Below are 14,541 nucleotides of genomic sequence, written 5' to 3' on the forward strand. Positions count from 1 at the left end.
CAATGCTCAAAGGGGGGCTTCCACAAGCCTAATTTTTGATTTTTCGGTTACAAATTTTACAAATCCTGATCTTGAAATGCCCTGAAATTTGACTAAGTCTGAAATTTGGAGGATCTTTCAAAAACTAGATTTTGCATTTCAACTCCTAGAGGTCTGAAACCCCTCTCAAACATCCTGAAAGTATATATGGAATATAACTTAAAGTATAAGAAAGAGAAAAGATAAGAGGAAATGTCCATATATATTCTACCTCCCACAAGCCTAAAAAAAAAAAAAAAATTTATTGGTTACAAGGCCTTTTTTTATAACGTTCTGTTGCAATAGCGCTAGTCTGTGTTTTTGCAGAAGCGCTGATTCATGCAATAGCGCTAGTCTGCATGAGCAGAAGCGCTAATTTAAACTGTAGCGCTGAAAGAAGAGAAAAATCCGAGAAGACAAAAGCGCTAGAAGTGTGTCAATAGCGCTGAAACTGTGACAATAGCGCTAGAAGGTTTCCAATAGCGCTGAAACATTTTCAATAGCGCTACTTTATGGTCAATAGCGCTAAAAGAAATTTTTCAATAGCGCTAAAACGCGTTCAATAGCGCCGAAGCGCGACCTGTGTGGCAATTTCAACAAGAAAAATGTTAATTTCAAAAAAATCAATCAGAAGGTTGCGTGTTCGATTCACGTCGGGTTCACCAAATGATGCCCTCCTAAATGGCACAATTGTTAGCTTAAGATCAATCAACACCAAAACACTCAAGATGTTAGAGTTAATCAATCAAAAACCAAAACATACGAAGGCATTCCAAAGGAGACACTAAAAACATGCTAATGAATCTAACTAAAGAAGTAAAACAATGAGACATCTCCAACTGTCTCTTAGCATGGCCTTAGCTTCTTCTCCCTTGTTCCTCTCCTCTCCAAGTTCCAAAATAGTGTAGCTCTCAGCAGCTTTTTGCACTATGGATGCTTATGGAGGATTGAGATTTATAGAATAGCTCTAAATGTGAAATAAAAAGCTATTTTAATGCTAAAATGATGTGTTTTAACCAAAAATACAAGATTTAGATTGTTTATGCTAAAATGCTCTCTAAAATGGCTATAGTCTAAATGCTTACAAGTTTTCAGGATCTGGATTATGAAGGAATGGGCTCTATTTATAGGAAAAATGGAGCAATGGATGGCCAGGATTGAAATATTTAATCAAGGGTCAAGCTTGAAAGTTGGGGATCCATGTGCACAATTTGGCACCAATAAAATAGTGACAAGTGTCAACACAGGATTGGGTTGAGAGAAGAGGTTGGAGGCATTAAAGGCCTGAGAAGACCTCATGGTTATCTAAAGGCTAAGAGTCAAGCCTAAATTAGGATTACCCACTGGATTAGGAGTTAATCCAAGGATAAACCTTTGTGCAAATGATTAAGAGATAATCATGGTCAAAGCATTAAAGGCTTGATGAGACCCTTGGGTTGGGTAGAGGTTGAGTCAAAACAAATGTTTTAACCATGTGGGAGAGTTGAATTAACCATTAATGGTTATTGGAGACTTTGTGGATTAAGTGGTTGAAAGTTGGAAGCCTTTAATGGTTTTCAAAGACTTTGGGGTTTTTGGTGGTTGAAGGTTGAAAACCTTCAATGGTTATCCAAGACTTTGGGCCATTTGAGAAGTGACTCCATTTTGCTTAGGAATGTGACAATAATTAGGGGATGGATTAAGTTAATTAGGAAGGGGGTTAGAAGAATCTAGAAGGGGATTAGATTTTGCAAGTGGATTTGGTGGGTGAGGGAAAATAGGATTTTATTTAAAATAAAAATTCATTTATTTCAAAATGTGTGCAAGTTGCATTTGTAGGAAAATGCAAGTGGGGTGGGGATAATGATTTAAATAAATGTTTTATTTAATTTATTTAAAAGAGGAAAAGGGGGATTTAATTAAATAAATAGATTTTATTTATTTAATTGATTGGAATTGGATTTAATGAATTAATTAAAATAAATTGAATAATTTATTTAATTAATAGAAGAATGTTTGGGGATGATTTAATTAAATATTAATTTAATTAATTGGTGGCTAGTGGATTTTTAATCAAATAAATACGAAATATTCATTTAATTAAAATGGACAGATTTATGTGACTACATTTGCCCCTCTTTGAGACGGTGCAGTTTATCGCATCGTTTCAAAGAAAGAAAAATAGGTGTGAAGAAATGCCCCATAAAATGTAAATTTAATGGGTGGTATGCCCCCTCGAGAGATGGGCCGAATTTTATTTTTTTTTTGAAAAATCGGGCAATCTCTCGAAAAAGAATGAGAAGTGGAGGGGAGGTAGAATAGAAGAAATTAGCAACGTGGGTAAAAAATAGAAGAAAATGGGGATAAAATGGAGAAACATCAAGCCAGTGAGTACCCTTAGGTCATGCAGGAGATACAGTGAAAATGTGGTGGTTGTTCTTTTGAGTGATGCTATACAAGTGATCAAAATTGGTTGAACAATCTGGTGCAATCGGTTTAATTGCCCCGGTCAAGTCAAAGCATGACAGTTGATGCCAGTTGTTTGCTTGGACAAGATAAAGTCTGAGTAAGTGAATCAAAGTGACCTGATGGTGACTTAGACAATTGATGTAATTGCCCGATGAAGTCAAGGTATATGAAGCAAAATACTCGTTGAGACGTAGACAATTGATGTAATTGTCCGATGGATTGTGTTTGATTGGTTGATCAATTGATAGTGTGTGCATGTGATGGATGGTTGTGGGGAATCATGGCAGCCCCGTTGAGACTAGGTCATTATGATAAATGCCTGATGTAGTCTAGGATTACCATGATCGATTACCTATTGAGACCTGAAGATACTTGATCAAAGTGTCTGTTGATAGTCTAGGTGTGTGTGAGTCGATGTATCTGTGCAGATAGAGTAACTTTCTTGACTTATTGGATGACTTAGGATAGGAAACACAATCCCTCCTATTTAGAGATGGATGGTGATGAACGTGGCTTGATTGGGTTGATTGAGAAATGATGTAGGGTATGGGATGCTGATTATCGAGATGGGGAGGGTGAGGGGGGGGTTCAATGTTAGATAGAAGAAATGGAAAACCTATGACTCATTCCTATGGAAGAAGAGGAAAATAGAGTATGCATTATTATGACTATGTATGAATGATATGCAGCTATTATGAATGTATGGATGGGTGGAATGCAACGAAATGCAATATATATAGATGAGATGAGATGATGATCCATAGTGCTCTTTTTTCATCATTGAGCTTTAAAATGTTGAAAGAGAATACAAGCATCTTGACATAATGATTCAAGATGACCTGAGTATTCCTTTCATGGATTTTATATAGCAAGTTAATACAAGCAACTTGATATAATGGATCAAGTTGACCCGAGTATTGCTTGCGGAACAGACAAGGATTATCTCCGTTCATGCATGACTTGGATCGTCCTCCTTGATCTTAGGCTGATCATATCCTGAGACAAGTGCATACCGTACTAAGAAATAAAACCTTTATCCAGTTTGGACGAGGTAGGAGGAACCAAAGGAAGAGCATTGTACCTGTAAACAAATAGTATATATATACATAAAGAATAAAGAATATGGATCCTTGGTAATGGTTCATGTTCATATGGTCGAGGTATACGCTGTAGTCAGCAAGCCGTAGTGATCTATGACTGCATTTTGCATAAGATCACGTAGCTTAGTGAACTTCCCACGTAGACACCATTAGTACATGCCCCAGAACTTCATCGGAAATAATGCGCAAATGATACAAAACAATGCTGAAAGATCCCGATACAGATAAACAAATGATTGTACTCACAAATCAACCAAGCATTTGATAGCTTAACAGAATTTTCTTGTCAAAGAAAATGTCATCTTGTCTTTGTTTTGGTAAGGAAGGATGCATCCTTGTTGAAAAGACAGTTTGTGATTTGTTGGATGTGGATTGAGTGGTCGAGTGATAAATGGTCATTGTGTGAGTACTGTGTTAATGTTGGTTTTGTATCTGATTGGATGGGTATGTACAAGGTGTTGCCATGTTTTTGTTGTGATTTTTCAATGGTTTTGTCGAATTTTTTGGATTTTGTGGAATGATTTTGAATGTTTTTGGTATTTTTGAGAGCCATTTTTGAATGTTTTTGGTTTTTTTGAGAGTCATTTTTGAATGTTTTTGGTATTTTCGGATGATTGCCTGAATGAAGAGCGTAATGACATATAAGACAATGTAGAATCCAGTTCCATTATGAGGGTAAGGGTATTGCCCCCAGTTTGTAGACCTGACTATGAAAAGGTGGGATGCTAGACGCATGGAGTACTTTCTTAATTGCAGATCAAATAACAAGCCATGGTTGGGATGGATGGATGTATGTGTGCATGAATGTGATCGCAATAAGCTTTGAAAGATAATGGAGCTATTGCCTTTACGAGTGGCGCCTGTTTGCCAGGTTTTCACCATCGCACTTACCCAAGGTGCCACCGGAGTGGTTGTTCACCGTTTGGATGCATGATTTTTCTTTACTTTTTTTTTGAATGTTTTTGTATTTTCTTCAGGACATTTTCTGAATGTTTTTGGTATTTTCTGATATGCAAGGGAGTTGGATGCCTTGTACACCTTAGGTATAAAACCGTTTGAGGTGCATGCTATTGATTGGATCTGCGAGTGGTTCTCCTTCTGGTGTAGCCAACTGATATGCCCCGGACCCGAACACAGCAGTGACAACATATGGGCCCAGCCAGTTTGATTCAAACTTACCTTGATGTTCTCTATTTGGTTGGTTGCGAGGATTTTCTCGAAGAACAAGATCACCTACCTCAAATGTACGAGATCTAACTCGGTGATTGTAACTTCTACTCATGCGCTGCTGATAGGCTTTTAGGTGATTGTATGCAGCTTGTCTTTTCTCATCAAGTAACTCTAAGTCCCGAAGGCGTGAGACTCTGTATGCTTCATCATCGATGAGATTATGCAAGGAAACTCGTAAGGATGGTATCTCGACCTCAATAGGCAAGATAGCTTCTGCACCATAGACCAATGAATAAGGAGTTGCACCTGTAGGGGTTCGAATGCTAGTTCGATATGCCCATAATGCTGGATTCAATTGAACATGCCAATCACGACCGGCATCATTGACTGTCTTCTTTAGGATTCTCAATATGTTTTTATTGGATGCTTCGGCCTGACCATTGCCTTGTGGGTAATAGGGAGTGGAAAAGCGGTGTTGGATATGAAATTTCTCACAAAGTTCACGGACATCCTGATTTTTGAAAGGGAGACCGTTATCTGTGACAATAGACATGGGTACACCATACCGGCAGATGATGTAATTGAGGATGAATGAGGCGATCTGCTTGCCGGTGACTTGGGTAAGTGGAACAGCTTCGATCCACTTGGTGAAATATTCAGTGGCGGTAATAATGAATTTATGGCCATTGGATGAAGATGGATGGATTTTACCCACAAGGTCAAGGCCCCATTGACAAAAAGGCCATGGTGTTGTGATTGGTTGCAGTTCCTGTGCTGGTGCATGTATCAGGTCACCGTGAACTTGACATTTCTTGCATTTCTTGACAAAATAGTAGGAATCCTTTTCCATAGATGGCCAATAGTATCCAGCTCGCATGATCTTCTTGGCTAGTGATGGACCACTTGAGTGAGTCCCGCAAATTCCTTCATGTACCTCTTCCAAAGCCTTTGTTATCTCATCCTGTTCTAGACATCGAAGGAGAGTACCATCAAGACTACGTCGGTATAGGGTTTCAGCAATAATGGTATATCGAGCAGTTTGGCGAATGAAGGTTTTTCGTTGGTTATTTGATTGGTTGGGAGGAAGGGTATGATCGCGAAGATAGGTGTAGAACTCACTGTACCATGGGGATTCAGAACCAACAAGGCGACATATCATTTTAGATTTAGGGATATCATAAGCGGGGATCCAAAGCTGTTCTACCAAGAACTCGTAGCGTGTTGAATTCTGTGGAAGATCTAGTAAAGATGCGATGGTAGCCATGGCGTCAGCAGCTCGATTCTGCTCTCTTGGTATCTGCTCAAAAGTGATAGTAGTAAATGATGTCTTTAGATTGTCCACCATTTGCTTATATGGCATGAGTTTATCATCTTTGGTCTGATATTCATCAGTTGCTTGTCGAATGACCAGTTGTGAGTCGCCATATACTTGTAGTTCTTGTAATTTCCATTGTATGGCTAATCTGAGTCCTGTGATCAAAGCCTCATACTCTGCTATGTTGTTTGTGCATGGAAATGTGAGCCTGTAAGACTACGGGATGCTATCACCTTGAGGTGTGATAAACAGAATGCCTGCCCCCGAGCCGTGCCTAGTGTATGAACCATCAAAATATAGTTTCCATGGCTGTGTTGTTGTGATCATGAATATCTCTTCATCTGGAAAATTGGAAATAAGAGGATGATCGCCTGTGAGGGGTGCATCGGCCAACTGATCTGCAATAACTTGACCTTTGATAGCTTTACGGTCTACATACTCAATGTCAAATTCACTTAGAATCATTACCCATTTGGCTAAGCGACCTGTCAATGCTGCTTTGCTAAGTAAATACTTGAGTGGATCAATCTTTGCAATGAGTTGCACCTTGTGTGTTAACAGATAGTGCCTCAGTTTAGTGGCTGCCAAGATTACTGCTAGGCAAGCTCGCTCAATAGCTGTGTAATTGAGTTCATAGCCCACCAGTGTGCGAGAGATGTAGTATACAGCACACTCTTTTCCTTCTGCATTATGTTGTGCCAGTAATACACCTAATGCTGTACTTGTCGCTGAGATATAAAGTAACAACGGTCTACTTGGATCTGGTGGCATCAGCAATGGTGGATTTATGAGATAGTCTTTAAGCGCCTGAAATGCTTGCTGGCATCTGTCATCCCACTGAAAGCGGATGTTCGTGTGTAGCAGGTGTGTGAATGGGTGACACTTATCAGCCAATTGTGCAATGAATCTGCGGATAGATTGAAGCCGTCCTTGTAGTGTTCTTAGCTGACTGATATTCTTTGGAGGTGGCATGTCCATGATTGCTTTAACCTTTGCTGGATCGACCTCAATGCCTTTGCTTGAGACAATGTATCCTAGAAGCTTCCCGGAGGTCACTCCGAAGACACATTTCTTTGGGTTGAGTCGAACATGGTACTGTTCCAGTCTATCAAAGATTTTATCTAAGATGTGAAGATGTCCTTCTCTAGTAAGTGATTTTGCTAGTAAATCATCCACATAATCTTCCATTATAGTATGCATCATGTCATGGAAGATGGTGGTCATTGCTCTTTGATAGGTCGCTCCTGCATTCTTTAGACCAAAAGGCATTACATTCCAGCAGTATGTGCCCCATGGACATGTGAAGGCTGTCTTATGTTGGTCCTCTGGTGCGATCTTTATTTGATTGTATCCCGAAAAGCCATCCATGAGTGAAAGCATGGCATGTCCTGCTGTCAGATCCACTATGATGTCGATATTTGGAAGGGGGAAGTCATCCTTAGGACATGCCTTATTCAGATCTCTGAAGTCTGTACAAATGCGGATGCCCCCTTTTGGTTTGCCAACTGGTACAATGTTGGAGATCCATTCTGCATAATCAATTGGTCTAATGAAACCAACATCCAGGAGTTTCTTGAGTTCTGTTTTGACTAGCACGGCAATCTGGGGATGCATCTTACGAAGCTTCTGCTTGACAGGTTTGGCTCCTTTCGCTACTGTGAGATGATGCATGACTAAATCAGGATCAAGCCCAGGCATGTCTGCATATGACCATGCAAAGTTGATCTGACGCTGTTGGAAGAACTCTATAAATTGAGGCTGTTCCTCTGGAGTGAGAAGAGATGCCAGATGTATGATATGAGGGTTTTCAGGAGTCCCTACATTGTATTCTTTAGTCTCCTCAATGAGAATCGTCGATCGTTCCTGTTGTGTACTAGCAGGAAGAATGTCAAACCCTTCATCCTCAGGCGCCTCAGAGAGGTTTTCACCATTGGATACGCTCTTTCTTTTTACTTTTGTCGGATCAAACAGTGCCACAGTGTGGTTTTCACTGGAAGATCCATGTTTTATTGTTATATTTTTGCAGCTGAAGGGTTTGGCATCCGCCCCGAAGTATGCTGCGCTATTAAGTTGAATGGCGAATCCAGCTTTGTGATCCCCGCTTGGTAGATTATCCCGTAATTCTAAAAAGTCAATGATAGCCTCATCGTTCTGGAAGAGGTCAAGACATGGGGGATTTGGTTGGTTCCATTCGATGAGTTCAGGGTGTATAATAGGCATTACTTCATCGATTAGGTTAAGTTTGTTAGAGGTATCAGTGAGGGTTAAGACGTTATGGTGAAGGTCATTGATGGTACTTTCCCTGTCAGAATCAGGCGTAGGATGAGACGTAGGGTCTGTGGAAGATGTTTCCAGCTCAGGTACCCAAGTGGTCTTTATCTGTGCTTCTCCGTAAACAGGAATGTCTTTGCGTGGCGGAGGTGGTGATGTGTCTTCCTCATCTGAAGTGTTAAGTTGCACTGAATCAAATTCCCATTCATGTGAGTCGGTCTCTGAATCACTTTCCAGCATCCGATTGCTATACCATACTGGGATGTCTTTGGAGTTAAATACTGCAGGCGTGATTGGTTTATGTACTTTTGTGGTGATCGATGCTGCAGGAACCGTGATGGGGTTTAATGGATTTGTCATTGGAAGTATTGGTAATGGTGACACAGTGGCTTCTGCTAGAACTACTGGCGCCATAAATGCTGCTGTAGGTTTCCATACAGTTGTTGCTACAAATGGTGTTGCCGATGGGATTACTGGTGCGATTGGTGGTATGTTTGGCACTGATGATGGTGGAGTTGTGAGCCTTGAGGGGGCAGTGGGGATAGTGCTTGATGGTGCTTTGATTATGAAAGGTATCCTCTTTGTAGTAGGTGGGCAAAATGGTTTGCTGGGTTTTCCTTTGAATCTGAGTTTAGGAAGGATCTCTTTTTCAAAGCCAAGGCCTGTATTACCTTTGGGCTTGAATTCTGGTAGTAGAGGTTCGTGTCGTCCTTGTTTGCAGTATCCCAAAGCACTCTGACCATCATATCCCATTCTTTGCATAATGAGGAGGCCTTTGCCATACTATTCTGTAGGAAGTGTAACTCGCGGTGTGTCAGTGGTGATGGGATCTTTATAGATCCATTCCGCTAGGTCCTTATCTTGTGTCTCTTCCTCTTGACTCTTTCCAAGGATGAAAGGCGTTAAGGCACATGCAGGCATGTTTAGTGGTTGCTGGAGTAACTGCTGTGGTTTACCATGTGTTCTAGGAGAAGTAGGCATTTGTCCCACACAAAAGAGCTGACTCAAGTTATATTCTCCAGGACCTTCCTCTGCTACTTTCATCTTTAGCTTTTCTTGCTTGGGCATAGGAGTGTTTGAACTGGCAAGAGAGGCGAGATTTACATATGATGTGGAGGAAATGGCTTCCCTATTATTAGGAACAGTAATCTCTGGTTGATGGCTGATATTATGGCAAAAAGCAAAGGGATTTGCATCGCCCAGGATTGTGATCTCTACACCGTTATGTGGGAACTTGATACATTGATGGTAGGTAGATGGAACGGCTTGCATGGCATGTATCCAAGGTCTCCCTAATAATAGATTATATGGCAGAGGAAGGTCCAGAACCTGACAGATGATGTGCTTTACCACAGGGCCCACTCGGATTGGTAGTACCACAGCTCCTTTGGATGAACGCTCTGCATCATCATAGGCCTTGATGGTGATCTTCTTGCGAGGATCCACTGATTCTATTGCATATCCCAATGCTGTGACCAACTGTAGTGTGCAAATGTTTAGGCCTGCTCCATTATCTATCAAGACTTGCTTGATCCTGTGTTGGTTGACAAAGCCTTCAATGTGGAGCGAAGCATTATGAGGTTGTTGGAAAGAAGAGTTGTCACTTTCGGAAAAAGTGAGACAAGGTGATGACTTTAGATTTCCAACCATGGCTTGAAATTGGTCCGTGTTCAGGTTTTCAGGGACCGACGCCTCTTGGAGTGCTTGATCCAAGATAGTTTTATGAGAGGGTGACAGACGCAATAGTTCCAAGATGGATATAAGTGCAGGGGTTTTGTCTAATTGTTCCACAAGATTGTACTGCTTTGGGATGGAGGTGGTGCCTTGTGGAGCTGCCTTTATGGTGACCTTGCCACGACGTGTAACAACATTGCAATTTGAGGTGGGATTTTTGAAGGTGATAGTTGCAATTTGTTCACTGGCATCATACAGGTGATTGATAGTGTAGTTATACGCAGCTTGCGTATAATCAGTGGTATCAGGACCTCGTCTGGAAGTGGAAGGACCCCTTTGATCTTGCGATGAAAGTGGATCCTTGAACATCTGATGATCATTATTGGTTGTTTTTGGGTCATGTCCTTCAATTCCAATTTCTCGTTGCCTTGACCGTGATCGAGTTTGAGCCATTTTGTTTACAAGTTTTGTGTTGAAGTTGATTGAAGATGATGATGAGTTGTTTGATGAAGGATTGATGATTTTAGTGGATTGGTGGTATGTAGATCTCTAGCACTTTAAGGTAGATGCAACCGAAATTCCTTCTTTGAATTGCTTGTTTGTTTGAGGAGTTTGGATGTGATAAGGTGTAGAGAAATCTGAGATGTGTTACAGATTTTGACTACCTAGTAATGAGAGGATTCACTCATGAACTAGTTTTACCCTGCGTAGATGTGTCTCTTAGGATGAGCTTATCCTAGATGTAGAAACAATCTAAAAAGTGATGTGAGGTGTTTGATTTCAAGCAATATCTAAAAGAGAACTTGGGGACAAGAACCTCTTAATGTTTTGAGAGTTGGAATGGATTGATGATGAAATGATGATGGATGAGAAAGATGATGGATGAAAGTGTTTTCAACTTCAATAAAAACGTTGTGTTACAAATGGGACAAACTCTATCTCTTCCCTTTCAGGCGTTGGTGGCACTTCTCGAGCTGTGTTGTAGGTGATATAGATGTTTGGGAAGAAGTTGGGATCAATCTTTCCTCCTTGATTTTTGTGATAACTCAGAGCTCTATATTGCATAAAAGCTCTGCGATTTAATGATTCAGAATCAAATTCGTTTGTTTTACCTTGAAGGTATAGACGCATGCGATGTAGAAAGACTCTATGTGAGACAAAGATTTGTCTATTGAGATAGAAGAATTTCCTCCTTTTGATTAAAGCTTTTGAGCTTAATGGTCTTCTTTCCAAAGTAATATTCTGATGACACTTCTTCTTTCGCAAGATGTGAAGAATGGTCATAAAAGTTTGTGACTCTGTGTTGTTTGCACTTTGTTTTTTGGTATTTTTGGTTGTGTTGACAGATGTTGGATGAATACTTTGTTTTTGGGGTTGATTTTCTGATTTTTCTTTGACAAGAAAACAAAGCAAGCACACAAACACAAGATTGTAGCCTCAAAGGCACAAATGAGTATGGGTCTAGATCAACCCAATCCTTGGACTTGTTTTTGACCCTTCCTTTAGATTTATTTTAAGGTGTAATTCCAAAGCCTGAAGTCGGCTCAATTTGCACTAGGTCTGTAAAACGAACACACTTCAAACACTCTTTATCCCTATGGTCAAATGGCCAGTTGTGATAAATTTAGCCCACATCTTGATATTTCTTCGACTTTGGTACTACATACCTTATGAATCCCGCCGTGGCAGGTAAGGATGTGATATACTAAGTCTTGCACGAGCATAACAAATAGATGATCCCTATGATGGGGGAGTCACCACTTTTATCAAGTCACAAGTGACCTTCAAAAAGCTATGTTTCTACTCAAGGAAATATGTATGGTGAGTATCTTGGGAGCAAAACCTTCTATGCTCTTGCACTAAATTATACCTCAAATATCCTCAATCAATAGAACAGGTGGGCTACTACTTAAAAGTGTTTAGTCATGTTCGATGGCTTTGGACATAAGTTCATTCTGCAGTGACTCACTTAAGAGCCTTGTAACTGGTGGTGGGGCCCATTTGTCCTTTCGGCCAGTTACACTGTAGGAACAGCTATACCCAAGGCTACAGCTTTCGCTCTCACCTGATTTCTATAGCGGCTCGAAGGATTTACCGCTCGAGGTCGTTCCCAAGAGTATCGATCCCTTGGCAGGCCTCTCTTAAAAAGATAAAATTTTGAGCGTTACTAACACTTTTCTCTTGCACCTAGGACCACGAGAGCCAAGGGAGAGGATAGTGTGTGTTAGAAGTAGGACCACTCGACTGACTTTTTGTGCACAAGCGTGCCAAACACGTAAAACACTTGTTCCTTTTAATCCAGCATTTGCAAATGTGATCTAACTATTTGGAGATGTTGCTCCAACAGCCATGGTGTTCTTTTTAACTTCAAAGCAATATGTTTTGTAATCTAGAAGTTGAAAGTCCTGGTCAACTTAATGAAAAACATGATTGCATGAAGGAAAATTTTTGTTTTTGCCAAAATGAAAACAAGTGGATTGTTCTTTTTACTGCACCAAAAATTGAAGTGTGGATTGTGATTTTTAAGTCCCAATTGATGCAAGAAAGAAAGTTTGTTTTGTTGATTTTAAGCACCAAAACAAAATGTATCCCTAACTAGAAAACAATGAAATTTTTTTTTTTTTTTTTTTTTTTTTTTGTGTTTTTAAGTTCTTTTTAAGCACTAAATGAAATTTTTTTTTGTGATTTTTGTTGTGTTGTTAACCTGCACAAAGAAAAGAAACAAGTTAATAAAATCAATGCTCAAAGGGGGGCTTCCACAAGCCTAATTTTTGATTTTTCGGTTACAAATTTTACAAATCCTGATCTTGAAATGCCCTGAAATTTGACTAAGTCTGAAATTTGGAGGATCTTTCAAAAACTAGATTTTGCATTTCAACTCCTAGAGGTCTGAAACCCCTCTCAAACATCCTGAAAGTATATATGGAATATAACTTAAAGTATAAGAAAGAGAAAAGATAAGAGGAAATGTCCATATATATTCTACCTCCCACAAGCCTAAAAAAAAAAAAAAAATTTATTGGTTACAAGGCCTTTTTTTATAACGTTCTGTTGCAATAGCGCTAGTCTGTGTTTTTGCAGAAGCGCTGATTCATGCAATAGCGCTAGTCTGCATGAGCAGAAGCGCTAATTTAAACTGTAGCGCTGAAAGAAGAGAAAAATCCGAGAAGACAAAAGCGCTAGAAGTGTGTCAATAGCGCTGAAACTGTGACAATAGCGCTAGAAGGTTTCCAATAGCGCTGAAACATTTTCAATAGCGCTACTTTATGGTCAATAGCGCTAAAAGAAATTTTTCAATAGCGCTAAAACGCGTTCAATAGCGCCGAAGCGCGACCTGTGTGGCAATTTCAACAAGAAAAATGTTAATTTCAAAAAAATCAATCAGAAGGTTGCGTGTTCGATTCACGTCGGGTTCACCAAATGATGCCCTCCTAAATGGCACAATTGTTAGCTTAAGATCAATCAACACCAAAACACTCAAGATGTTAGAGTTAATCAATCAAAAACCAAAACATACGAAGGCATTCCAAAGGAGACACTAAAAACATGCTAATGAATCTAACTAAAGAAGTAAAACAATGAGACATCTCCAACTGTCTCTTAGCATGGCCTTAGCTTCTTCTCCCTTGTTCCTCTCCTCTCCAAGTTCCAAAATAGTGTAGCTCTCAGCAGCTTTTTGCACTATGGATGCTTATGGAGGATTGAGATTTATAGAATAGCTCTAAATGTGAAATAAAAAGCTATTTTAATGCTAAAATGATGTGTTTTAACCAAAAATACAAGATTTAGATTGTTTATGCTAAAATGCTCTCTAAAATGGCTATAGTCTAAATGCTTACAAGTTTTCAGGATCTGGATTATGAAGGAATGGGCTCTATTTATAGGAAAAATGGAGCAATGGATGGCCAGGATTGAAATATTTAATCAAGGGTCAAGCTTGAAAGTTGGGGATCCATGTGCACAATTTGGCACCAATAAAATAGTGACAAGTGTCAACACAGGATTGGGTTGAGAGAAGAGGTTGGAGGCATTAAAGGCCTGAGAAGACCTCATGGTTATCTAAAGGCTAAGAGTCAAGCCTAAATTAGGATTACCCACTGGATTAGGAGTTAATCCAAGGATAAACCTTTGTGCAAATGATTAAGAGATAATCATGGTCAAAGCATTAAAGGCTTGATGAGACCCTTGGGTTGGGTAGAGGTTGAGTCAAAACAAATGTTTTAACCATGTGGGAGAGTTGAATTAACCATTAATGGTTATTGGAGACTTTGTGGATTAAGTGGTTGAAAGTTGGAAGCCTTTAATGGTTTTCAAAGACTTTGGGGTTTTTGGTGGTTGAAGGTTGAAAACCTTCAATGGTTATCCAAGACTTTGGGCCATTTGAGAAGTGACTCCATTTTGCTTAGGAATGTGACAATAATTAGGGGATGGATTAAGTTAATTAGGAAGGGGGTTAGAAGAATCTAGAAGGGGATTAGATTTTGCAAGTGGATTTGGTGGGTGAGGGAAAATAGGATTTTATTTAAAATAAAAATTCATTTATTT

Source organism: Cryptomeria japonica, chromosome 1 (assembly GCF_030272615.1).
Source record: "Cryptomeria japonica chromosome 1, Sugi_1.0, whole genome shotgun sequence".
Lineage (NCBI taxonomy): Eukaryota > Viridiplantae > Streptophyta > Pinopsida > Cupressales > Cupressaceae > Cryptomeria > Cryptomeria japonica.